Raw genomic sequence first — 13,151 nt, 5'->3', positions numbered from 1 at the left:
GTTAAAAGACGCTTAAAAATCATGCTGTGATAGACAAATCACTTGACTGTAGGATTTACACCTGTTTTCAAATTCTAGGTGGTAAAAATTGTGAAGGCCTGGATGAGAGAAGGGGGGGAAAGGATCAGAGCTAGAGTTTCTTATTTAAGAAAGTATCAGCAAAAGTCAAACGTTAGATATTGAACTGATTCCGAATCAGGGGGGGTGCAGAGTGTTATTTCTGCAGCGCGAGTGTCTCACCCAGGAAAAACCTAGTTTTGTTTCTTTCCTTACTTGTTTCCTGCTCTCTAGAAATGTTAATACAAAGAATAAGATTTTAAAAATGCTAAATAGAATTTCAGTTCCACCCTTGAAGATGAACTAGTATAAAATGGCAGGTTAACAATGCCAGGCTTGAAAAAAGTCCTATCCCCTCTAATTGCTTGTCTTGTTTCTCCTGGATGGTACCGCTCTCATATTCCTGGTATGTACTCAGTTACTAGTTAATAAATATATAAGTCAATATATTCATTAATAAATATAGGCCACTTCCATTTGAACTTTCAAATATTTAAATTTCCTGAGCTCCAGTGACTTCAAATACATAGAGATGCTAAGGTGTTTTGTTGTTAAACAACAATCAAGGAATTGGACACTAGAAGCATATTTCTTCTCAATGTACAGAGAACAAGAATGCCTTAGAGTTCTTTTATGTTAATACTGTCAGACAGTTAGACAAAAAACTGTTTAGAAAAAAGGTGCTGGAATCTCCTTAGTCTGTCTGAGACAAACCCCTACCTTACTTCAAATGCTTTTGTGTGAGATCACACTAACTATACATACTTTGGGACTTTATCCAAAAGCAGTTTTCTCTTTGACCTTTTTATGCTACACTCTTACTAAAAAAAGAAATATTAAAAATATATTTTTTTATAGAAAATGAACAATGATCAATACCTAAAAGCCTAAAAAATGACATTTTCTTATTGTAGTCATAATCAAGCTACAAAGCTATCATTTTCTTTTATTTATTTTAAGTATTTATTTGACATCTATTTAAGCTCTTTAAGTCACAGTATATACAGGATTCACTATCATAGGATAGGTCTCTTCTCCATCATATAGGTTATGGACAACAGTACTATAGCTAAACATGTTAATAAGCAAAGATATGACAACATAAAAGCAGAAGAGATACTAGCTTGGTGAGGAGAGAGAAACAGCCAGATTAAGGCAGGGATACAGAGGAGGCCAGTGAGGGAGAGGAACTAATAAGAATAAAGTACAACAGCATATATATATATATACATATATATATATATATATATATATATATATATGAAAATGCTGTAATGGAATCCATTAGTGAGATAATGGATTTCATTAAATTAAACCTATAGTTTAATTATAAAAGTTTTTTCTTTGTTTATTTATTTATTTATTTATTTTTACTACTTTTACAGTCTAGTCATTACTCTTCCCCCTGTCTCCAAGAGCATGCCCCCTGCCTGATGCCAGTCCTCTCCATTCCCTGGGGCCTCAAGTCTCTTGATGGTTAGGTACTTCTCCCACTGAAGCCAGATCAGGCAATCCTCAGCTATATATGTGTCGTGGCCTAGGACTAGCTTATGTATGCTTCCTGATTTGTGGCTCAGGCTCTGAGAGCTCCCAGGGATCCAGGTTAGTTGACACTTTTGGTCTTCCTATGGGATTGCCTTCTTTCTTACCTTCTTCCAGCCTTTCCCTAATTCAACCACAGGGGTCCCCAACTTCAGTCCAATGGGTAGGTATGAGTATCTGTGTCTGTCCCTGTCAGCTGCTTATTGGCCCTTTCAGAGTACAGTCATGTTGGGCTCCTCTCTGTAAGCACACTACAGCATCAGTATTTTTGTATACCCTGACCACAGTTTCTACTCCCAAACTCCCTTGTCACTTCCCATCTGCCACCACAACCCCCCCCCTTCAAACCTCTCTTTCTACCTTTCCATTTAGAAAAGGTCCAGGCCTCACAGGATATGAATCAAAAATGGCATCAAGTCACAGTAAGAATAGCTACATCCCTTTTTATTAAGGCTAGACAAGTATGAAAAAAGACTCTCAAGGCAGGCAAAGTAATCAGAGGCAGCACTCTCTCCTGTTAGTAGCCCTACTAGAAGATTAAGCTACACAACTATAAAATATATTGAGAGGTCCTAAGACAGTTCCATGGAGGCACCCTAGTTGTAAGTTCACTATCTATTGGTCCCCTGTGAGACCAGGTTTTTAAATCATTCACCTAACATACTGGTTGTCTCTAAGGTTTACTGATTAATATGTCCACACTTTCTATCTCTTTCTGAATTTTGGCTGCCTGGTTCAACTTAACTGTTTTAGCTCAAACAACTCTGGACACTGACTCTTTCAAATGGGCTTCTCTCTGCTTCTGAATGGTTTGCTCTGCTTGGCCTCAAACTAACTCTATCAATATGGTTTTTTGTTTGATTGGTTGGTTAGTTGTTGGGTATTTATTTATTTATTTATTTTGGCTCATTCTTACTCTCTGATTCATTATGTCCTCACCTGTGTTTAGCTTGTTCTCTCTACAACATGTCTGTAAAAATATCCTCCCTCCCTCTCTCTCTCTCTCTCTCTCTCTCTCTCTCTCTCTCTTGCTCTCTCTCTCTTGCTCTTAATTATCTTAAGTATATTCCCTTCCCTGTCTGTTCTCATGAGAGCTGAGCATATCCTGTCTCTGACTTATTCTATCAAATTTCCCTGATTAGTCACTTGGCTTGTGTTTCCATTAGAAACACAACATGGGTGCTTCCTTCTACTAACTATGCTTAGCTACACTGTTTGGGGTTAAAAGTGTCTGCTGAGGACTTGTCTGTATTCAGCTAGAGTAACTGTGTTGATGGATTAAAATTCTTTTTTACAAGTTGATACTGTGGGATCTCTCTCTCTCTCTCTCTCTCTCTCTCTCTCTCTCTCTCTCTCTCTCTCCCTCCCCCTTCCCCCTCCCCCTCCCTCTGCTGCTCTCGCTCTCCATCTTTTTCTTGCTCTTTCTCTCTCTGTGTGTGTGTGTTTGTGATCCTGGACCTTTCTGAATTTTACCATCCTTTCCCCCCACCTTTGGCAGTATTCTGCAAGCTCCCACTAAATGTTTGGCTGTGGGTCTCTCTCTGTATCTGTTCCCATCAGTTCCTCAAGAAGCCTCTCTAATGACCAACCTATGAGTATAGCAGAATATCATTAGGAATCATTTCATTGACTATTTTTCCACCATCATGTCTGGTTAGATCATAGGTCTCTGGCCTATCAAGCTTCTGGTCTTGACCCCCTAGCTAGTGTCAGGGATGGGATCACCCTCCCCATGGCATAAGGCTCAACCTAGATCAGCCATTGGGTGGCTAATCCTACAACTTCTGTGCCAGCTTAACTCCAGCATGTCTTACAGGCAGGACAAATTGAAGATTCAAGGTTTGATGGCCAGTTTGGTGTCCCAGTCCCACCTCTGGAAATCTTGCCTAACTATAGCATATGACCAATTCAGGGTCCTGTATCCCCCATTGCTAGGAGTCTTAACAACAGTCACTATTGGAGATTCCTGAAAGTTTCCATTATGTTAGCATTTTCTTGTCTCTGAGATTTCTCCCATTCTAGCCAACAAGTTAGATATCAACAAACCAAATAACCCAATGTTTAAAATCTGGGTCACAGATCTAAAGAGAAAATTCTCAGCACAGGAATCTCCAATGGCTGAGAATCACTTAAAGAAGTGTTCAACATCCTTAGCCATAGGGGAAGTATAGTCAAAACAACTCTGAGATTCCATCTTACACCTGTCAAAATGGGTAAGATTGAAACCACAGGTGACAGCTAATGCCAGCAGGAAATCAGAGCCAGGCCAACACTTCTCGACTGCTGGTGGGAGCAGAGATTTCTACAGCCACTTTGGAAATCAACATGGTGGTTTATAAAAAAAAAAAAAAAAAAAGTAGTAGGGACTCAATCTCCTTCAAACCCCAATTATACCATTTCTGAACATATACTCAAAGTATGTTCCTTCCTACCACAAGAATAGTTACCCAATTATTTTCACAGCAGGTGTTCTAAAATAGAGCATCATGAATTTTGCAGGCAAAATGGAAGGGACTAGAAAAATACCATATTGAGTGTGGTAACCCAGAAAGACAAGCGGAGTGTGAACTCACTTAGAAGCAGATAATCTATGAAGTAAAGGATACCTATTCTATAATCCATAGACCCTTTTTGTCCTGATTTTAACCTAGGAATAACAGTTCTTTCATTATTAATTTCTTATTTTATTTTCCTTTTTCATGAAACATTAGCAATACTGAAAAGTATAAAATGTTGTCCTTGACCTAAGAACCATAGACATAAAAGAAAATGAAATGTGAACAACCAAAGTATGGATATGTTCCATCTCATTTTACAAAACAACTACAACAGCTACAATAACCACCAAAGTATGCTTTGATAAACCATGAACAAAATTTTGCATTAAAAATTATAAATCTGTAATCTTGAATTTAGTCACAAATGTGACTCATGATAATCATGTAGTCGATTCATTAAAAATGCCAATTTATCAAGTACTGCAACATGTTTTTTGATATTAGTTACATAATGCAAAATAGACAATAAGATAGCTTCCCCAAGAAATACCTCAATAAATTCCTATAAAATAATAGCACTATGAATGTAAATTGAATATTAAAAATAAGATAGTTTGCTTGTAAGGCAAGACAGATAAAGAAAAACAGAAATAATTAATAGTAAAAATCATGAAATGAGATATTTTCTTATACTGGAGGGATATGCCATAGGTCATCAAATCACAGAAGGTACATTTCTAATACTACATAGCAGAGAGGGTGTATTTCAAAAGTGTTTGTCTATTATAGCTATAACTGTGATCACTGCAGGTGGAATTAATTTGAATTTTAATTAAAATCAAAAGGACATTAAACAGCATAACTCTTATTGTAATACAAATATAATGCTTATAAATTATATTATTATCAATCAAGGATGGCTCTTTTACATAATGAATTTTAGAAAGTTAAATTTAATGTTTGTAATTTTGTTTTGTCCACATGTATGTTTGTTTAGAAATTAATACCATTAAAGTCTATTAAAATGGGATTTTTCAGATGACTCATCCTGTAAATGCACGAAGCACAATACCTGACCACCTTGACTTGATTTGAAGTCTGCCAGGTTGTCGACAGTTCTCCAAATACATACAGTCACACATCCATGTTTACACATATAGATACAAATAAACATATAATTATAAACTAAATATATTTTATATGAAAAAACAAATGATATATGAATATAGTCCTTTCCTAAATACTTGAAAGTGTTTTAAAAATTACAACATTCATTCTGAAGTAAATAACATAAAATGTTAAAAACGGAAAAAAAGTCTGTTTTATTCTCAAAATAATAAAATAAGTTAAGAGGTTACATTTAAGAATTCAATTTCTATCACTTAATAGTTGATATTTTCTGTAATATGTTATTCACATTTCCTGTAGTAAGATATATCCCTTCCAATTGCTGTCATGAATGTTCTTCAAAAATTAAAAAAAAAAAAAAAAGTCATGGCAAATGTTGTTTTTTGAAGTGTCATTGTATTATGTTAGCAAGAATTATGTGGAGTTTTTTTGGACTGATAGTCTTAAGCAAAATTGGTCTTTGTTCTAAATTGGTTGATTTTAGCCCTGAGTTTAATTTTTTCCTGCTGTCTAAATCTCTTATATGTGTTTGATTCTCTTTGTTCTACAGCTGTCTTAGTCAGGGTTTCTATTCCTTCACAAACATCATGACCAAGAAGCAGTTGGGGAGGAAAGGGTTTATTCAGCTTACATTTCCATACTGCTGTTGATCACCAAAGGATGAAGGACTGGAACTCAAGCAGGTCAGAAATCAGGAGCTGATGCAGAAGCCATGGTGGGATGTTCTTTACTGGCTTGCCTCCCCCTGGCTAGCTCAGCTTGCTCTCTTATAACCCAAGACTACCAGCCCAGAGATGGCATCACCCACAAGGGCCCTCCTCCTTGGTCACTAATTGAGAAAATGACTTACAACTGGATCTCATGGAGGCATTTCCCCAACTGAAGCTCCCTTCTCTGTGATAACTCCAGCTGTGTCAAGTTGACACAAAATTAGCCAGTTCAACAGCTTTCAGGTGGACTGTTAACTTGCTAGTATAGGATCTGTTCAATACTTCATGAAGGGCCTCTGGAGCATATGTAGCAAATAACTGCCTTGTCTGGCCTCAGTGGGAGAGGATGCACCTAATCACATAGAAACTTGAATGCCCCAGGGAAGGGGAATGCTGATAGGAGGTGAGGTGGGTGAGGGTGGGTGGAGGAACAATCATCTCAGAAGCAAAAAGGGATGTGGTGAAGAACTTGGGGAGTGGGGATTAGGAAGGGAGGCAACATTTGGAAAGTAAATAAATAAAATTGTTTTTAAAAAGATACTACTGGCAGGGAGAGAATGGCAAATTTAGAAGTATTCATACTAACTTTCTATAAATTTGATTCATACAACTTTATTGCCTCTCATACCCTCTGTTGCTGTGGTAAATTTATATACACATACATATATAAGTACATTTCATGTACTTACATATTTATATATATTTCACGTACTTACATATTTATTTATATTTATACATATTTATACACTTACATATTTACACACATATTTGTAAGGGCCAATCATATCTCTACAGTACAACATTAAAACTAGGAGATCTACCTGAATGTGGTGCTGATAGCTGGACTGTATTTATCATTCGGCTTTCTTCAATTTTTAGTTGCATACTTATTTTCATGTTCGTGTATGTATATGTATATTTGCTTGTCTGTATTTTAGGCAATTTACTGTATTTTTATACTTTTTAAACATGATTTCAGTTATTTCATTATCATAAAATCTTTGAGATATTTTCTTTACAGTAACAGTATACCTATGTTTTTAACTGATAATACTAATCTAACTACAGAGTAGAGAATTGCATAGCTTTTCTCCTTTAAGACTAGCATATAAGTAGGTCATGTAATGCAACATATCTTGTTTGACATTTGCCTTTGACTCTAAATAGTATCTTGAAGAACATAAATATTTACTATGTATTAGTAAATTATTCCCATTTATTACTTACCAATGCTCTATATTTTTTAAAGTATCACAAATTTCTTACCTGTTTTCTTACCTATTAATCAAATGTCATTTAGCTTCCTTGCAGTTTATAAGAATTTGTGGACAAGAGTTTAGAAATTTGCTTATTTATTCTTAAATATTCTTAGTATTTAGACCTTTTATAACCCTGTAGAAATTAAATTAAACAATTACTAATTAACATGGAGTGTATGTTTATGTTGATATCAGAGTTATATGAAAAAATGATGCTAAAATTGTTTGGACTAACTTTACCTTGCTTTCGGTATCCTTTGATTATGCCATGCTAACCCAGTACTTGTAAGTGGACAAATAAAATTCAGTTTTACAGACAGAAACTGCTGTCAGTATTATGAGGGTTTTCTCCAACATATGTAACTAGCGAAAAATACTCGATAAGCAGGAACTAAATTCAAATCCCCAGCCTATTTTGTGTGGTGTACATATAACCATGAAGGACTTAAGACAGTTTAATGTAATTCTTCCTTATTTTGGTGTCGACTCACTGTGCAATATATATATTTATGATATATATATATATATATATATATATATATATATATATATATAATTTTTGTAATGCATTTAATATGTATTTTTGATTTAGTTTTCTTATTATCCACTATACTTTTGAGTGGAGAAAAGGTAAAAACCATGGAAGAACAAGGAGGCCGGAAGTGAAGCAACTACCATAGAGGAAAGCTACTTACTAGTTTGCTCCCTTGGCTTGTTCAATTTTCTTTTTCTTCTTTTTTCTTTTTCTTTTTTTATTGGATACTTTACTTATTTACATTTCAAATGTTATCCCTTTTCCCGAATTCCACCCCCAGAAACCACCTATCCCATCACCCCTCCTCCTGTTTCTAAGAGGCTGTATAGCCAACCACCTACCCACTAATGCCTCCTTGCTCTCGAATTCCCTACACTGGGGAATCGAGCATTTAACAGGAGCAAGGGCCTCTTCTCCCATTGATGCCCATCAGGGCATCCCCTGCTACATATACAGCTGGAGTCAAGGAGTCTCCATGGGTACTCTTTGGTTGGTGGTTTAGAACTTGGGAGCTCTGGTTGGTTGATTTTATAGTTTTTCCTATGGGGTTGCAAACCCCTTCAGCTACTTCAGTCCATTCTCTAACTCATCCATTACAGACCAACTGGTAAGTTTAATTGTTGACAGCTAGCATCATCTTCTGCATATGTCAGGCTCTGGCAGAGCCTCTCAGGAGATAGCTTTATCAGGCTCCTGTCAGCATGCACTTCTTGGCATCCACAATAATGTCTACATTTGATGACTATATATGGGAAGGATCCCCAGGTGGGACAGTCTCTAAAATGGCCTTCAGTCTCTGCTCCACACATTGTCTCCATATTTCCTCCCATGAGTATTTTGTTATCCCTTCTAGGAAGGACTGAAGAATCTACACTTTGGTCTTCCTTATTCTTGACCTTCATGTGGTATATTAATAGTATCTTGAGTATACTGAGCTTTGGGGCTAATATCCACTTATCAGTGAGAGCATACCATGTGTGTTATTTTGTGATTGGATTACCTCACTGAGGATGATATTTTCTAGTTCCATCCATTTGCCTAATAACTTCAAAAGTTCATTGTTTTTAATAGCTGAGTAGTACTCCATTGTGTAAATGTACCACATTTTCTGTATCCATTCCTCTGTTGAGGAACATATGTGTTCTTTCCAGATCTTGGCTATTATACATAAGGCTGGTACGAACATAGTGGATCATGTGCCGATCTTACAGGTTGGAGAACATTTTGGGTATGTGCCTAGGAGTGGTATAGCTGGATCCTCAGATAATATTATGTCCAATTTTCTGAGGAACGGCCAGACTGATTTCCAGAGTAGCTGTACCAGCTTGCAATCCCACATCAACAGAGGAGTGTTCCTCTTTCTCCACATCCTTGCCAGGATCTGCTGTCACCTGAGTATTTGATCTTAGCCATTCTGACTGGTGTGAGGTGGAATCTCAGGGTTGCTTGATTTGCATTTCCTTGATGACTAAGGATGTTAAACATCTTTCTTTCTTTCTTTCTTTCTTTCTTTCTTTCTTTCTTTCTTTCTTTCTTTCTTTCTTTCTTTCTTCTTTTTTCTTTTTCTTTTTAGTTATGTTTTTTACATTGTTTTTAAATTTACTTATTTAATTATACTCCACATTTTATTCATCCCTCCCACTGATATACTGTCTGACTTTTCCACATCCTATACTTCTTCCCCACCCACCTGTGTCCCTGCGAATGTTCCTGCTCCCCACCCCACCTGACCTCTAAACTCCCTGGGGCCTCCAATCTCTTGAGGGTTAGGCGGATCCTCTCTGAATGAACACAGACTCAGAAGGTCTCTACTGTATGTGTGTTGGGGGCCTCATATCAGCTGGTGTATGGTACCTGGTTGGTATTCTACTATCTGATAGAACTCTGGGGACCATGTTAATTGAGACTGCTGGTCCTCCTACAGGGTTACCTATCTCCTCAGCTTCTTTCAGACTTCCCCAATTCAACAACAGGGTTCAGCTGCTTCCGTCCATTGGTTGGATGCTGCATTTGACTCTTTTACCTGCTTGTTGGGTCTTTCATAAGGCAGTCATGATAAGTCCCTTTTAGTGAGTACTCCATGACCTCAGTAATAGTGTCAGACTTTGGGACCTCCCCTTGAACCAGATACCACTTTGGGCCTGTCATTGGATCTTCTTTTCCTCAAGCTCCTCTTCATTTCCACCCATGTAATTATTTCATACAAGAACTATCAGTCAGAGTTGTGACTGTAGGATGGCCACCCCATCCTACACTTGATTTCCTGTCTTCCTGCTGGACATGAGCTCTGTAAGTTACATCTTCCTATAGTCAGGCATTTTATCTAGGGTCTCTCTCTTTCAGTCCTGAAAGTCTCACACCTCCCAGGTACATCCTGAAGGTCCTCCCAACTTCCTATCTCCAGAGGTTACCTATTTCCATTCCTTCTGCTGGCCCTCAGAGCTTCAGTTCTTTTCCCTCACCCAATACCAGATCAAGTTCCCCTCTCCTCACCTCCCCACTCTTCCCTACCCTTTGCATGTTCCCTCCCAGTTGCCTTCCATCCACTACACTTGAGATAGCTTTCTTCTCTCTCCCAAGTGGAACTGAAGCATACTTACTTGGGCACTTCAGCTTGTTTACCTTTTTGAGTTCTGTGGCCTGTATCGTAGGTATTCTATACAGTTTTTGGTTAATATCCAATTAGTAGTGAGTACATACCATGCATGTCCTTTTGGGTCTGAGTTACCTCACTCAAGATGATATTTTCTAGTTCCATCCATTTTCTGAAAAACCCAAGATATCCTTGTTCTTAATAGCTGAGTAGTATTTCATTGTGTAAATAAACCACATTTTCTGTATCCATTCTTCTGTTATGAGATATCTGGGTTGTTTACAGCTTCTGGCTATCATAAATAAGGCTGCTATGAACATAGTGGATCATGTGCCTCTGTGGCATGTTGGGGCATCTTTTGGGTCTATTCCCAAGATTGGTATAGTTGTGTCTTCAGGTAGATCTATTTCCAATTTTCTGAGGAACCACTAAACTGATTTCAAGAGTGGTTGTATCAGTTTGTAGTCCCATCAGCGATGGAGGAATGTTCCTTTTTATCCACATCATCTTCAAAATGTGTTGTCACCTGAAGTGTGTGGTGGTGCATACCTTTAATCCTAGCACTTGGGAGGCAGAGGCAGGTGAATTTCTGAGTTCAAGGCCAGCCTGGTCTACAAAGTGTGTTCCATGACAGCCAGAGCTATACAAAGAAACCCTGTCACGAAAAAACCAAAAAAAAAAAAAAAAAAGACTATAGAAGGTAGCAAAAGTGATATGATTTTTTTATTGAAATGATAGTGAAAAAGAAGAGAAAAATAATGAATCAAAAACTACACAAATAAAAGAGCATCAAGTGTATAATTCTGAGCAAACTCTAGAAAAACTGAAATTAGATGCACAGTATATACTTTTGACAAAGTTATAGGGAGTAGAGAGTGACTAATTCAGAATGTTTTAAAAACCAGAGTAAACAGGTATTATCATGCTGTTAACTATTATCTTTGTTGGTTGACTGTAGAATTGGACACTACAATTTATGAAAACATAAAATTCAATTGACCAAGATGAAAAAAGAAAAAAAAAAAAAACCTCTAAAATTCTAGTTGTTTTAATTAGTGTTCTACTGCTGGAAAGGGACTCCATAACTAAAGTAACACTTAGAAGAAGGATTATTAATTGGGATGTTCCTTAAGTGTCAGAAGTTGTTCTGGTGTCATTATGCTCCCAGAGCAGAATGGTTAGCAATCAAACATTGGAGCAATTTCTGAGACCTTTATATTCTAATATGAAGGGAAAGAGAGAGAGAGAGAGAGAGAGAGAGAGAGAGAGAGAGAGAGAGAGACCGACCCTGGGTGCTGCATGGAATTCTGAAACCTCAAAGCTCACCCTTGTGACATACTTCCTCCAACAAGGTCACACTTCCTGATCCTTCTGCTCCTAGCAAGGAGTTCTCTTCTCTGGTGATTAAGCATTCATTACATATGAGGTTATGAATGCTATTCTTACTTAAACTTCCTCACTAGTTTTTTTTTTCATGTTAAATAAAATTTTATTTGTGTATATACATGTGTCCGAGACAAAATGTTCGGATATCTATGAATTTTTATTAAAATAATGAATTACACTCATCATATTCAGAGTTATTCAAAGTCAAATATCAATACCTCTGGGAAACACTTATGATTTTGAAAGCAAATTTTATTCGATTTAAATTTTCTTATAGCTTTATCTTATAATTAATTTAAACAAAAATCTTATCTAGCAACGTGTTTCCATTAAAGAAATTCAATACTTAGATTGTATTTCTCCCAAATACTGCATCAGTGTAAATTGGTACAAAGGTTATGAAAAACATTGCCATTTTTGTCCAAATTACCATATATTTGCCATATATTAAGCCAAATTCATAATTTCATCTAAAAATGTGCATGCACTATTCACATTCATCTTGATGTCTTGATTTGCTTTTAGACGTGAAAGAAATGTTCAAAGAGTTCTTCAATGAGTTTCACTAGTTGCAACTTGAGACATCTTCATAGTTGGTCCCTCATCCTATTTTCTTTAAGTATTTATAATGACTATACAAAATTGAATAGTAATTTGAATCTATGTTGTGCTTATTGATAGGCTTATCTTTCAAGCAGAAAATAGAAAAAAATATGATCCTGGGATCATGTAAGTTAGATTTATCAATGGTGCTGGTTAGTAATGATATCTATCATGATGTGACAATCAATAAAGAGAAATATGTATTATTTTAGCAAAATGTCTCTTCTAAATGATACAAATAAGCCACTGTCATGAATTTTCTTAATCATTCCTAATACAAATGAGCACACTCAGACATAGGACTTAACAATATTCCAATTAATGTGATCATCACTTATTTAGTACTAACAGCAAAATAATTTATATGCATAAACCACATAGTTATTTATAAAGTAAGCATTTGATTAACTATCCCTTAGCAACAGCAACTGTTATTTACCACCCTGAAATTGTTGTTAATTTATATACAAAGAGGAAGAACAAGGTAAATTTTAGGCAAATGTTTTAAATAATTCAAATTGCAATGCCAAATGTCCTTGAATGTTTTCTCAGAACTTTTCCTTTCAGACATATTGGATGACTGAAAACGATCTTTGTTGTATTCTGTTCTACTTGCTCCTTAAATGTGTTTGAAGGAAAGAATATAGAAATTATGGGTCTGAGGAAAAAATAACTTGATTATTATTGAGTATAATTTTCACCACTAATTGAAGAAGATCTCAGAAGATGGAAAGATCTCCCATTCTCATGGATTGGCAGGACTAACATAGTCAAAATGGCCATCCTGCCAAAAGCAATCTACAGATTCAATGCAATCCCCATCAAAATTCCAACCCAATT

This window comes from Mus pahari, chromosome 8, assembly GCF_900095145.1.
Source record: "Mus pahari chromosome 8, PAHARI_EIJ_v1.1, whole genome shotgun sequence".
NCBI lineage: Eukaryota > Metazoa > Chordata > Mammalia > Rodentia > Muridae > Mus > Mus pahari.
This window is presented reverse-complemented; position numbering follows the sequence as displayed.